Source organism: Elephantulus edwardii, unplaced genomic scaffold, assembly GCF_000299155.1.
Source record: "Elephantulus edwardii isolate Elephantulus edwardi_28Jun2011 unplaced genomic scaffold, EleEdw1.0 scaffold00022, whole genome shotgun sequence".
Lineage (NCBI taxonomy): Eukaryota > Metazoa > Chordata > Mammalia > Macroscelidea > Macroscelididae > Elephantulus > Elephantulus edwardii.
The window spans coordinates 9,049,679-9,065,199 of NW_006399772.1; positions in this window are offsets into that span (position 1 = coordinate 9,049,679).

The following is a 15,521-nucleotide window of genomic DNA, read 5'->3' on the forward strand; positions in this document are numbered from 1 at the left end:
GAATGCATTATGAATAAATACTAGGTCCTGCTGGACAGTCTTGGCCCTTGTGACCTCCCATAATGAGAGATTGGAAAGCACAGGGCCCTTGCCACTTACTTGTACACCTTCTTTCAACCTAATTGTTGCGGGCATTCAAGAGCAAGATTGGGCCAAGCTCCTTTCTTGGATTTCTTAGGAACATGAAAAGACTAAGTACCTATGGAGAAACTGATGTGAGTATGAAGCTTCAAGCCTTGCCAGGGCTCACCCAGCCTCTTGGGTGTAGACTCAGGAGGGTTTTGTTTGGGAAGAAGGAAGGCTCAACTATGCCCAGAGGTGGGCCTGTGGAAAGCATCGTGTTCACATTGAAGCACTAAGGTAAACAGAGCATAGCCGCAGGTTAAAGGCATCGTTTATCTTTCTGCTGATGACAGACGTGAGCTTTGGCCCAGGGCCCAAACTTCTTATCCTTGAAAAACACATTTTCCAGATTGCTGGCAAAAACAGCCAACCGAGATTAAGCTGCCAGACTTAACTATTTTAAATCTCCTTCCTACTCCTCTTGAAGAAACAGGAGATAAAGATTTACTGGGATGCATCTTTCCTTGTCGATCCTGAAAGACAATAAGAGGAAACAGCAAACATTCCAGACCCCCTGTCCTGAACAGGCCCACTGGCCTCCATGAAGCCCAGGGAGGACTTCAGGCGAATTTAATAACCAACCAGTGTTTGCATCTCATAAGATGTCTTCTGTTTCTAAATAGAGTTCCTTTAAATGTGGCAGCTTCCCCAGGACATTTAAAGATTTATTTACAGATCATTAACTTACTTGTCAGCGAGGCTGAAGGGCAGAGAAATTTTAAACTGACATTTTGGGAGTGCCACCCTCAAAGGCTGATCAAGCAGAAAGAAAGATAAAGTGCTTTTGAAATGATAATGTGAAGTAATGGGGGCAAGATTTTGTTTCAAAAGCACCTTTTTTTTTTTTTAATAAAACATCCATAAGGTAATGTGAAGCCCACGTGTATAATTTACCTACTCTCCATTGACTGATATTTCAGTGACTGGAAGCCCTCTTTTTTTTTGCCATTAAATTTTTCTAGAAACCACCATATAAATTGGAGCATCATAAAACAAGGTTTTGCAAAATGGAATATATCTTTTGTTCCCTCACGAGAACTATGTTGTAATTGTGGATTTGCTTTCCAGATTAGGGATTTGATATCAAACACATCAGATACGATTTTATGATTTCTATCAGAAGTATCAGTTAGCAGTAAATTGATTTCTACTCATGGCACACGTAAGTGTGAACATAGTAGAACTATGCCCATAGAGTTTTCAAGGATTGTTTTGTTGGAAGAGGATCATCAGATATTGCTTTGAGATTTTGGTTAGTAGCAGAACACTTAAAACATTGTGGTCCTGGAGAAGTCATGCCTTTCACATAGGAGACCCAGGTTAGATTTCTGGGCACTTCAGATATAGTCTGTCAGTGAAGGGTGAGTAGTTTATACTGCTGAACAGGTTTTATATTTTCAGACTAAGAAAAACCAGGGGAAGTAAAACTTTACAATCTCATTTAAAAAATCAGCTGTGGTGTCAAGGGCTTCTTGTTCAAAATAGCTTTCCTAGCATTGATTTTGACTTTACAATTGGGATGAGTGGGAACATGCAAATAGGGTTTGTTAGTCTATCTGCAAGGGGGTTGGTTAGTCTTGCCATTAAACTGGAACAGATTCAGCAGTAGAAATTGCGAATCTCAGCACCAATAGGGAAGAAGCAGCACATCCTTTGGGGCTAGAGATTCCTGTGTCCACTAGACCAGGATTTACATCACAGGAAAAATATCCTCAGCAGAGAACCAGAAACTGAGATGTTGTTGTTATGTGCCGTCGAGTCGTTTGCTACTCATAGCGACCCTATGTACAACAGCCCTAAACCCTGCTCTATCCTGTGCCAATCACACTGTCTCTGACACACCCACCCCGATTGCCCCAGTTCTACCAAACTGAGATGAGACAGAGCTGATTTGGGATTGCTGCCCCACAGAGCCAGAGCCAGAGGCCTTCACCCAAGCTTGCTGGAGGACTGAGGGAAGACACCATAACTGGTAGGACTAAAGGAATTTCATAACACTGACCTCAGCTATCATGTTGAAGGTCAAAGGGTCTGCAACCACACTTGAGAAGACTGTCCGTACTGAGGGATCATATCTCACTGCTAATCTAAACTATAGCCTGTTAACTTCCCTAATAAATCCCATTACCATGAGTATAGTTCTGTAAAGTCTGTGTAGTCATTACAGTGGATTTTGGAGTCAGTAGAGCAGTAAGATTGGCGTTGGAATTAATAGTAGTAGCTGCAGGAGTGTGGGGACCATGTCTGGCCTTATAGGAATTAGTTTTGTATTGTGGATGTTATTGACAGGGTTGGTTCCCCTTTGTGAAATTAGTAGAAGTCAGACTTGGCTGTCCTCATGCTCCTTACACTCTTTTTCACATCAATCAAAACCTGTGTGGTATATAAGTGGGAACTGATTCTAAATTCAGTGATCATGGTAAATGATAAAACCATTGTGCAGGTACTGTAAAACCAATAAAACAAACCCAATGCCACTGAGTTGACTGTATATAAATAAAAACAACATCAATTTAAAGACCAAGGTGTGTTTGATCCAAGGCATTGTATTTTCAATTGCTTTTTGTGCATCTGGAAGTTGGACAATGAATAAGGATGACAGAAGAATTGATGCCTTTGAGTTGTGGCACTGGAGAAGAAGCCTGAATATCCCATGGACTGCCAAAAGGAACAACAAGTCTGTCTTGAGGTAAGTGCATCCAGGATGTTCCTTAGATGCAAGAATGTTGAAACTAAGTTTTATGTACTTTGGACATGTTATCAGAAGGAACCAGTAGTTAGAAAAAGACATCATGCTGGAAAAGGTGCAAGGTCAGAGAGAAATGTTTAGTGCCACTGAGTCAGACCCTAGTCATAGTTTTCAGAATCTGAAAATTGCACCCAAGTTGATTACTCATTTTTCTCCCGTAGTTGGTGTATTCAAACTACTTACCACGAAGCCATCAGAGCTCCATTATTAGAGGCATGGCAGAGACTTACGGTATAGAGGTTTTTCCTCACTCTATGATAGTGTTTTCCTATGAAGCATTGCCCCAAGATGATGGACATCACATATTTGCTAACTTAGGAGAACTCGGCTCTAAATTCTAATTAGAGGATCTGTGATGGTATCATCAGTAGAGAGTTGCAATGCTATTCCCAAAGCAGTGTGTCTCCTATGGTTCAAATCTACCAGTGACTTTGAGGGAGCAAAATGGGCAATCTCACACTTGTCATCACCAAAGGAGTAGGCTCTTGACAACAGTAGACTGTTGACAAGAAGTCTTATGACGTACAGCCTCAGAAACTCAGTGGAGGGCCACTGTGTATTGGAAATTATTTTATAACTGTAAGTTATAGCTTTATATTTTCACCACAAAAATGTTATTATTTCTAAATGAAAATGTCTTTCTATGTTTGGATGTGGAATACAATGATTATAGAGAAAATTCAAGTAATGATTCAAAACTCCTGCATTATAATTTGACCTAAAACACTGTGGCTTATAATAAACATTTGCTTTGCAACACTCATATTTGTTTTCTCTAGAACTTAAATGATTCTTTGAAGTCAGATTTCTAAAATACACAAACTGAATCTGTCCCTTAGCAGCCGTAGCTGACACCCTTTTTGTTTCTTTCCCAACCTTGCCAGCCAAGGTTTGTCAAACCAGTCCCCTGACCTCAGAATTGCTGGAAGTGGCACAGTGCTCACTTGACAGTTTGTTGACAGAAGTGCAACACTTCACACTTCATTGGAAATCCATAAAAGCATGTTCCAGGTCATTAGCTGAGACTTTTAAGAGGAGTTGCTCTCTGCATTTGAGTGGTGGGATTAAGGAAAATTTGTTTTTCTGTGTCCACAGCTTCATTTTTTAATGGATTTCAAATGTACGGAATGTAATTAATAAAAACTGTCAATTCAAGACACATTTTCCTCTCTGGTCTAATGAATGGCCTTATTTTGCTTTACTTTTAGTTGCTAGTGAATACCTGGAAAAACCAATGCTCAAGCAACATCCAGAAAATAAGCCCCATTCATGGCGACCTGAATGTCCTTTCTTTTCTCTGCCTCTCAGGAGTTATTTCTCTCCTAAATGTGATGTTCTTCATTCTTTTGCTTTCAAAACAGGTTTGACTAAATGTTGTTGTTGTTGTTATGTGCCGTCGAGTTGCCTGCGACTCATAGCGACCCTATGTACAACAGCCCTAAACTCCGCTCTGTAGGCTTGTAAAAAGAGCAAGGGCCACGTGGAGATGGTCATATCTGACCTTTACTGACTTCACAAAGGGAAACTGTTCCTGTCAATAACACAAACCAACAACACAAAACCAATTCCCATTAAGTTAGACATGTCTCCCACACCTCTCTCCACGCATCTCAACACCAATCTTACTGCTTTACTGGGTCCAAAATCCCATGCGATAGCTCACAGACCACACAGAACCATATTGGAGAAGTTAAAAGGTTATATTCCAGGTTAGTAGCAGAAAACAGGACAGCTTCCGAAATCTGCTCATAGGCACCTCAGCCTTGAGCCTCACGAATTTAGGCCAGTGTTGCTTAAGGTCAAGTTCTCAGTCCTGCCAATATTAGCTTGCTACCCCTCCCCTCAAGTTGTCCAACAAACTTGGGCAAAGGCTCTTTCCCACACACTCAGTTGGCTCTTAGCTCAGCCCTAGTTCTTTCCGGGGGTGGTGGGAGTATCAGTTCCAAGGACAGATCTGTCTCATGTGAGCTGTCTGGTTCTCTGCTTCAGCCAGTCTAGCTGGCACAAGAATGTCTGGTCCTGAAGGTGTCCATTGCATGCCTACTTCTCCTTTGCTAGAGGTGAAACACTCTGCTGCTATTGCTTGATTCAATGGCAAGGCCTGTTAATACCCTTGTGGATTCGCTCCCCTTGTGGATAGGCTAGCATGCCCTATTTGCATATTTTCACCTATATACACGGCAGAAACAAATTCAGTGCCTAGGAAGGCTATTTTGAATAATAAATTCCACAAGGCTAATCTGAGTTAATCTTTAAACTAAACAATTGTTGCTATGAGTCAGAATCGAGTCACCCTCCAGTGAGCTTTTGGAGGCAATGACTCGCTCAGGAGGAGATTGGTCTTTTTTCTGTCATGGAGCAGCTGACAGATTCAAATGGGCTGCCCTTGGAATTATACTGCACCTCCTTCCCACTAAGCCACCAAAGTGCCCTACAACAGGTTCATTTCATTAGCAAAGGACATCTACCTAAGTATCCTACTTTAAAAATTTATCTTTTTAACATTTTTTAAAAATTGTGATTCTAGGGCAAATTTACAAAAAGATTGCTTTTCACTCGTTCATATGCACATTTTCCTTCCTCGCCATCCCCCGATTCACTTTGTAATGCTTATCCTGTTCCAGATTGTTGGCAGACATATAATGTCTAATCGCCTATTTCTTCCTCTCTCTTATCTAGTTCTTTCAAAGAACTATGTTCATAGGTTCAAATTGACAGACTACAACTTGAAAGATTAGACAGGCAGGGATTTAATGAAGGGGCAATAAATAACTTTAAGAGCAAAATCAAATTTTTAAAATGTAAAACTTGGAATTCCACAAGACATTTAAATTTTTCCAATAGTCAGAACTTAGACACAAAGCCATGTGTAATGTCAAGGAAGACTTGGAAATGGTCTTTTAGCTGGTGGTCAGGGGGCAGAGAGCACCACGCCTGCTTTCTGGGTGAACCCAAACCAATCTCGCTGCTGTTGACTGGATTCCAACTCCCAGTGACCCTGTAGGCCACAGCAGAGCTGCTCAATATGGTGTCCAATATTTATTGATGGTAGTGCACCCTCCATCTTTCTCCTGCAGAGCAGCTGGTAGGTTTGAACTACCAACTTTTTGGGTGGCAGCCAAATGGACGGCACTTATCAACAACAACAACAACACTGAGAGAGCTCTGTTGGCTTAGTGGATAGAAAGTTATGTTACCAAACCAAACGTGGGTGATTTTAATCTGCGGCCCTCAAGCCTCGTTTTAATTGCTTTTGGTCAAACATTCTTCTAAGTGGTATAGCACTGGTCTGTTCATTTGCTGTACAGAGGTAACTCATGGTTGCTATGATGCTAAACACTGTGACAGTAATGTCTCAAATGTGATAATGGTTACCCATAGTGGACAGTGTTTGGTGGAGCTTCCCAATTAAAACAAACTTGGAAGCAGGAGTGGCATCCACTTCCAAAATGGCTTTCCTCTGGAAACTCTATGAATGTGGAGAAATGACTAAAGTTACACAAGTGTTCAGGTCTTTCATTCATAGGGTCACTATGAGTTGTCTACAACTTGACGGCACTTAACAACTTAACAACATAGCACCCCCGAAGTCCACCTTGGATAAACCATGAAATAGAAAGTGTTGTAGAGGCAGAGGAAGCTTGGATGGTTCTTCTGTCTTTCATGGCCTCTGAAGAGTGTCAAAACTTTCGGGGGGGGAAGTGGTGGAGAAGTGACTGAAAACAGGTGCCTTGGAAGGGCCATGAAGAGGAGGGGTTGCAGGAAAATCTTAGGTAAATATCACTTGAGAAATATTTGTTAACTATCTACTAACTACTGTGCTAGGTGTAGGAAAGGGTCTGTGTGGGTTTGTGGGGATTTACGGGGTGACCTTACCTAAGACTGGAGGATGGATAGGCTTTCAGTGACAGACGATGTCTCTCAGGGCCTTGAGGAATGTAAATGCCAGCTTGGAGAGGAGGAAGGGCAACAAATAACATTTAATTGACTGCATTCAACCCAAAACAATTGGATCAACCAAGAAATTATCTGAGATTTTATTGATAAAGCCTCAGAATAGAGATAGTAGTTGTTGTTACTGTTAGATGCCATTGAGTCATAGACAACTCATAGCAAACCTAAGAACGAAAGGCCTGAGCACTGTTCATAGAGTTTTTGGAGGCAAGCCATTTTGGAAGTGGATGCCGCTTCTGCTTCCAAGCTTGTTTTAATCGGGAAGCTCCACCAAACTCTGTCCACCATTGGTAACCATTATTACATTTGGCACATCAGTGTCACAGTGTTCAGCATCACAGCAACCACGAGTTACCTCTGTACAGCAATGCACAGTCCAGTGCTATACCACCTAGAAGAATGTTTGACCAAAACAAACAAACAAACAAACAAACAAACAAACAAACAAACAAAAAACCACCCCACAATTTGGACCAGGCCCAAGGGCCGCAGATTAAAATCACCTACCTTGGGCTTGGTAGCATAACTTTCTGTCCACTAGGACAACATAGCTCTCTCTATTCCTCAGAATAGAGATACTAGTAGAGTTGTTAAAAAAAAAGAAAAAACATTTGCTTCACACACACACACACACACACACACACACACACACACACACACACATTTATGAGTATAGTTAAGAGCCCTGGAGATGTAGTATAATGTGTTTCCACCATTCAGAAAACCACCATTCAAATCCACCTTGGGCTCCATGGGAGAAAGCTGGGCAGTCCCCCCTTAAAGAGCTACAGCTTTGGAAACTCAATGGAGGGTCACTTATGGGTCCGATCAACCCAATGGCAATGGATTTGGTTTTTTACGTAAATCATAAAGAGTCTTAATGGTTCAGTGGTGAAGTGTTAAGCTACTAACACAGAAGTTAGTAGTTCAAATCCATTTCATGGTCTCTCGGTAGAAATATCTGTCAATCTCTTAACAAGATGAGAACCTAGAAAGCCCTTTGAGGCAGATATCCTCTACCACATGGGATAACTAGAAATTAAATAATCAACTCGAATGGCAGTTGGCAATAATGGGTGTAGTTAGAAAATATTCTACCTACTGTATTTTCAAGACTCTGGGTATAACATTCACTTCCATAGCATGTCAAGAAGACATTTTCAGTCAATAAAAGACTTTCATTGCTGATACGACACTACCGAAAATGAGGAGCAGCCGCTACAAACATCCATTAATAACTGGAACATGGAATGTATGAAGAATTAATCTAGGAAAATGGGAAGCTGTCAAAAGTGAAATGGAACGCATAAAGATTGATATCCTAGGCATTAGAGAGCTGAAATGGACTGGCATTAGCCAGTTTTAATCAGTCAGTCGTATGCTCCACTATGATGGAAATGACAAATGAGTACTGACTATACCATGGACTGCTGAAAGAACAAAGAACGAGGTCTTGGAAAAGTAACAAAGCTCCTTTTAAGTAAGGCATGCTGTCAGGAGGGGCTAGTCCTTGGAGAAGGACATCACACTTGGCCAGTGAAGAAGAGAAGACCCTCAATGAGATGGATGGACGCATTGCTGTGGCAATGGATTTTAGAAGAGCAGAGACCAGGAGGAGATTGCAGGATTGGGCAAGGATCACAGCTGATTCAACAGCACTTAATAATAAACGAGAAAAAGAATAGCAAACATAAGTTGCCAAGTTACCCATCAGACCATGGCTTCTCAACTGCAGGAACAGTGCCTCCATCATATTTCTATTGCCTGCATTTAGCAATGTACTTGGCACCTAAAACCCAATTGCCATTGAGCCATTTCTGATTCATAACAATTCTTCAGAACCCAGTAGAACTGCCTACTCAAGTTCCTAAAGCTGTCATCTTTACAGGAAGAGATTGTCATATCTTTCTCCCTAGAATGGCTGGTAGGTTTGAACTACTAACCTTCCAGCTAGCAGCCAGACACTTAACCATCAGGGCTTCTGACACTTAACACTTAATATATATTGAATACATATTTGTTGATTAACAAATTTTCCAGAAAAGCTACAGCCATTTTTGTTTCTATTTGTTGACTTTCCCCTATATTTGAATGTCAAATATTTACTTATTTGATCCATCTGGAATTTGAATTTGTTGAATAACATGAAAATCTAATTTTTCTCCTAAATGTCCATTCTTTATATAGGAGATACAGCCATCATCCATTGATTTATGTCATACTCCTCTATGTTGTTGTTGTTAGGGGCCGTCAAGCCACAGTGACCTTATGAACAAGGGGTCTTAATCTTGTCCTCTTCTGTGCCATCCTCATCATCTCTGACATACTTGTGTCCACTGCTACATCACTGTGTCAATCCATCTCGTTGAGGGTCTTCTAAATCATTATTTAGGAGGTTGAGTTTTAGGGCTAGTGGTTGTATTGATCTGTCATTAACAAACTGATTAGACCAGTTATTCCTTTTAAAGGGATAATAACTCCTTTGCTCAAAACCCTGCACTAAGCATCAAAGGCCAAGTCCTTACAAGACTCTTGGTGACCTGGGTCCCAATCTGTTTTTAATCTCATCCATAATTACTTTCACCCTGTACTCATGTCTATCTGGTCACCAATGCCCTCTATTGTTCCTTACTATGATGGTGGACTTGGGAGCTCTGGTGACCCCAGTCATAACGAGTTGTACTGCCAAGCAAAAAGCATGTTTCGAGGCCATCAGCTTCTCTGAGTGAGAAAGATGGACAGTCTCCTCCTGTATCATTTATGGCCTCTGAAAACCTGCCAGAGGGTCAGCTATGGGTTGGCTCTGATGCCTGGCCAATACATCAACCAATGATGGATAGCCTGTCCATTTTGTTAGGCTGGAACTATGTTTCCCAACCTTCCCTCTCCTCCTAATTGGCAACGGCTCCAGAGAGGTTGGTGGGAGCGCTGGAAGGCAACGTGAAGTAGCAGCCAGCACGCTGTGAAGTTGGTGCAGCGTGTTGGGCTGCATGGGTGCCGTCGCTGATCTGGGTCTCGCTCTGGAGTTGTGTGTTTAGGAGGCCAGCCTCTCAGTTCTTCCAGCTCCTGCCAAGATCCCCCTCATCTCCTGAATCCTGAGCCAGAGAGTAGCTCTGTGGCTGCAGGGAAGAGGTGGGAGGCAGAGACAGGGTGGGTGCCCATGTGTTCTCAGAAGTTTGTGAGGAGAGAGGAAGTTCTCCTTTGGCTCCACTGATTCTAGTCTGTTCTCTTGTTTCATGTGCAGCTTTTCTTTCCTAATGTTGGTCCTGCCGATTTCTGGTGACATCAAACACAGAGAAACCTCTTCCCATAGGCTTCTTCACCAGCTTTCATGATAAAAATCCCAAGATTTTATCCCACATCACTCAGTGGTCTTGCTTTCTATTTATCCACACAAGACATGCTCTGCCTCAGCACCTTCACCCTTGGCTAATCCTTCTGTCCAGAGACCCTTTTTCTAGATTACCTTGTGATGTGCGTCCTCAATTCCTTCAAGAATTTATCTAATTTTCCAAAGTGGTCTGTCTCACTCAACCAACAACTTAAAAGTTTTAACCACTCTCCTTTGAGTCTGCTTTCCAGTTTCTCTTTTGTTTCTGCATAAAGCATTGGATTTTTTTCCCCCTAGGCCTCAACACCCACTCTTCACCAATCCACACCGTTAGGTTCCAAAGACCACTGTCACACAAAAATCAGAGTTACGGGACAGTAGAGGATTACTATGTAACCATATTGCAATCTTGGGTAAATCTTCTGCCAGGGATTATTTTTAAAGGTTTTAAGCACAAGTCACTTTGAGGACTAAGGTGCACCCACCATGTATCATGGTATTTTCAATCATCTCACTTTGTTGTTCTTGTTAAGTGCCATTGAGTCAACTAAATAGTGACCCTACAAACAATGGATTCAACCCTTGCGCTATCCTATGCAATCCTCATCTCTGGTGTATTTGAGTCCACCATTACAGTCACATTGTCAATCGGCCTTGTTGAGGGGCTCTCCCTCCTGAAAATCAGACAATATACAAAGAAAACCAAAGAAAAATCAATGCCTTGGAATCGTGGTTTTGGTGATTTGTTGTTATTACACACCACTGAGTCAAGTATAACCATTAGTGACCCTAAGAACAACAGATCTGGACCCTGTCCTATCCTGTGCCAGCCCCACACTTCGTGACACACTTGAGCTCATTCCAACAGTCACTGTGCCAATTCATCTGGTTGAAGGTCTTCCTCTCTTTTGCTGACCCTCTGCGATTCCAAGGAGTTGACGCTCCTAACAGCATGTCTAAAGTACGTGAAATGAATCTTTATCACCTTCGCCTCCAAGGAGCCTTCTAGATGCCCTTTCTCCATGACAAGTATGTTTTTTTTCTTTTGGCGATCCATGGGCAATTCAGTACTCTTCTCTAACACCACAGATCAAAAATATCAATTCTTCTATCATTCTTGTTCATTGTCCAGCTCTCAGATGCACAGCAAGTGATTGGAAAGAACATGGCTTAAATCAGGCACACTTTACTCCTTAAACTGACATCATTACTCCTCAAAAATTTGGAAAGGCTCCTGGATGCAGACTTTCCCAATGCAGTATGTCATCTGACCTCCTGATTCCTGTTACCAAAGGTGTTGATTGTGGATCCAAGTATGGCAGATTCCGATCGCATGGCTTTGGGTTGGCAGCCCATCTTCTTATAGACAAGACCACCAAAGGGCATATTGTATGACAAAAATACAGCCTCCACTAGAAAATAGAAACAAAATCCATACTATTATAAAGAAGGTAACCCTCTGATTAAGCAAATCAATAAGAGCTCTTTATTAATGTGCCTGGCTTGTCACCTAATCGTCCCAGTCAGGTAGCATCAATATCTGTGTGGCTCCCATCCTTCTGGAGACATGGCAAGGCCAAAAAGTCACATAGATGTACAGGCAAGTAAGTTTCCTACTTTCTCCAAAGTAAATGATAATGGACTTGGTTAGCCATGGGAGTTGGGAGCAGGAATGGTGTGGTCCTTGAAGACAGAATTCAACCCATAGAGAAGGAAGCACTATGTAGGTATCTGAATGGGAGAAGGTAGACCTAGGTTCCGTTGTCACAGGACGACTCAGATAATAACACGGTATCTCAGCTGCAGGGGCGAAGTGGCTTTGGCAGGAATAGGGGGGTTGAGATGGAAGTGGAAGAGAATGGAGGCAGGATGGCAGTAGGAAGACAGGTGAGCCTAGAAAGGGAGCAGATAGCAGACGTGATGAGGCGGAGGGCATTAATCAGGCAACAAGCAGTTAAACTGAGAAGAGACACAGATGGGCATTTCGTCCAGTCACAGCCTTTTCTCCATAAATTTCATCCAGCACATGTTACTATGTATTTTCATTTTGTGTTTTCACTCTCAAAATTTTATTAAGTAATTTTTCAACCACATATGAATATATTAATCGTTGTGTTTATCTTTGAGTAATAAAATACTAACACATTATATTTAGTTTTCTGTAATTTGCACTTTACACTTAGCATTGTTTCCAAAATACATCCCTGTTGCTCCAAAGCAAACAAAGACCAAGAGTTTATTCTGACTCACAGCAGCTCAGAGTAGAAAAGCCCTTTGCTCCACAGGGCTCCACAATTGTGATTTTTCTAAGCTGACTGCCAGACTTTTCTTCTGAGGCAATTCTGAGTAAGTTTATCCCATCAAACTTCCCGTTAGCACCCAGGAATTAACCATTTACACCAGCAAAAGGATGCTGTCAATGAATTCTCACTAGAGTATAATGCCGCCAATGGACTATTAATACACTTTCTTTGAAAACTCTCAACATGTTGTGTGACATATGGAACTGCTAACTGAAAGGGAAATAGTTTGAATTCACCAGCCACTTCTCAGGAGAAAGACAGGCAGTCCTCTCCCAGAATGATTTACAACCTTAAATCCTCATAGAGCATGACCGTGAGTGAGGCTTGACTCAACAGTGGTGGGTTTGGGTTTGGTTTGATTTCAATCCACATCCTCCTTTCTTGTTGTTGTTACGTGTATCACCTGCAATTCATAGCAACCCTATGTACAATAGCTCTGGACCTTGCCCTATCCTCAGCCATTCTGTCTCCAACACACCTACCACCATTACCCCAGTCACTGAGTAAAAAGCCATCATCATCTTGGGTCTTCCTCGCCTGTGCAGTCCCTCCATCTTTCCAAGCATGATGTCCTTCTCCAAGGACTAGTCTCTCCTGGTAACATGCCCAAAGTATGTCAGACAAAGCCTCAGAATCCTTGCTGCCAAAAAGCAGCCTGGCTTCACCTTCTCTAGGACGAACCTGTTTGTTCTCCTGGAAGTCCATGATATATTCAGCATTCTTCTCCAGCACCACAGCTCAAAGGCATCAATTCTTTTTCTGTCATCATTACTCACTGTCCAGCTCTCTGATGCAGAGCAAGTACTTGTGAAGACTATGGCCTAGATCAGGTGCACCTTAGTCTCCAGACTGAGGTTGTTGCTCTTCAGTGCTCTGGAGAGTTCCATGACAGCAGATTTTCCCAATGCAATTCATCTTTTGATTTTCTGGCTGCTGGTACCAGGAATGTTGATTGTGGAGCCAAGCAAACTGAAGCTGTTAACAATCTCAATCTCTTCATCATCCCTCAGGATGCTGCCAATTGGCCCAGTGGTGAGAATCTGTGTTTTCTTGATGTTGAGCTTCAATCTATTTGAAGGCTGCAGTCATTGATCTGCAAGTGCTTCTTCAGGTCCTCCTCATTTTCAACAAGCAGGGTTGTGTCATCTGCATAACACAGGTTCCTGATGAATCTTCCTACAATCCTGTGCCACACTCATCCTCATATAGCCCAACCTCCAGATGATCTGTTCTGCATATAGATTGAAAAGGTATGGAGACAGAATACATGCCTGGTGTACACCATTCCCAATTCTGAAACATGCAGTGTTTCCTTGCTCTGTTCTGATGTTCAAAAAGTTTATGTAGCCTTCCTAAAAGTAACAACCTATACAAAATTTACAAACTGCATAACCTATATAATAGGAACAAATTCTTAGATGTACACATCTCCTCAAATTGACTCAAGAGGAGATAGAAAATCTGAACCGACCCATAGTAAGAGAGAATTAGTGACCAAAACCTTCCCAGCAACAAAGATCTGTACTAGATAGCTTCACTTAGATGGAAGGAGACTGCCCATCCTTCTCCTGTGGAGCAACTAGTGGATTTGAAATGTGTGCCTTTGGGATTGCAGTGCAGCTCTGACCACTAAATAAGAACAGAATTCAGGAGCATATCAGAAGAGTCATACACCATGAAAATGCAGGATTTACTCCAGGATGGCAGGGATAGTTCAACATTAGAAAATAAATCAATCATATCAATAGAACAAAGGAAAAGAATTACATGGCCATCTTTCTGCAAACAAAAAAAATATTGATAAATCCAATATCTTTGTTGGTAAAGATTTGAAAAAAGGAACAGAAGGGAAGTGTCTCAGTATGATTCAAGGCATATACAAAAAGCCAGTGGTCAACATTATAGATTAATAAAGACTGGGAGCTTTCTACTGAAATCAGGAACAAGACAATGGTGCCCACTCTTCACCACACTTCTATTTAATACTAGAAGTCCTAGTCAGAGCAATGGGTTAAGAAAAAGAAAGAAAAAGTATCATATTGGAAAAGGAGTATAATGATCTCTATTTGGAAATGATATGCTATATATAGAAAATCTCAAAGAGTGCACAAGAAAACTTTTAGAGCTACTTGATTTGGTTCTTTGGTTTGGAGGTTTAGGGTCACCGTTTCATAGAACCTCATTAATTTGCCTTGTATAGTTTCTGTTCTGTCTTTTGTTTCTTTGTTTAGTGCTTAGAGCCTTAAAAGCTTGGGAGAGACCGTCCAAGGCAGATGACTGGTCTCTATTTTCCTAGAGCAACAGAGAAAGGAAAGTCAGAGATAGGAGGAGGATATGGAATCTGTGGCTAATTGCCTTCTTTGCCATTAAAAAAGAACTGAATGGTGCCTGGCACAATACTGAGTATTCTGGTTAAAGATTCTATGGAGAGATTCTCATCTAAAGGTGAAGAACAAAATTTAAAATTCTCATGCACTCTATAAACTTTCTGTAGCCAATGCCCAATGGAGTTGAATGAACCATGATAGCTGTTCCCCTAAGATAAACTTTAAACAGGAAAAATCCCCTAAAATCTTCTTAAAACCAAATGACAGTTTAGCTTAACTTGTAAAAAAGGGCAGCCTTAAGCATTATGCTCTTTTATCAAGAACAGGGTATCAAAGGGACAACAGCAGCTCAAAAAGGAACCTTAGGGGCCAGTGATTTTACAGTAATGAGAGGAAAATATGATCTATGTCACTGAATTGTTATGTCAAAATAGTTGGTGTAGATTTTGCTGTAACTATTCTCACTAACAATAACAAAAGTCCCAATTACCAAACTCTTGTTATTAGAAACAACACAGTACAGGGTGAGAGGAGATTGAACAGAGAGGTCAGATTTACTTCTCCTGGGGATTGGTGTAGATGTTTCTCTCACTCTCAAATTTGCTACGTCTCCTATCTCATTTATAAAGTGAATTGTGCAGTCAGTGCTGATATTCTATAGTTTTTAAAACCTCTCATTATCATCTCCCAGGCCAAGGGTAAACTCAGCAGCAAATACGTAACATTTTACAAAA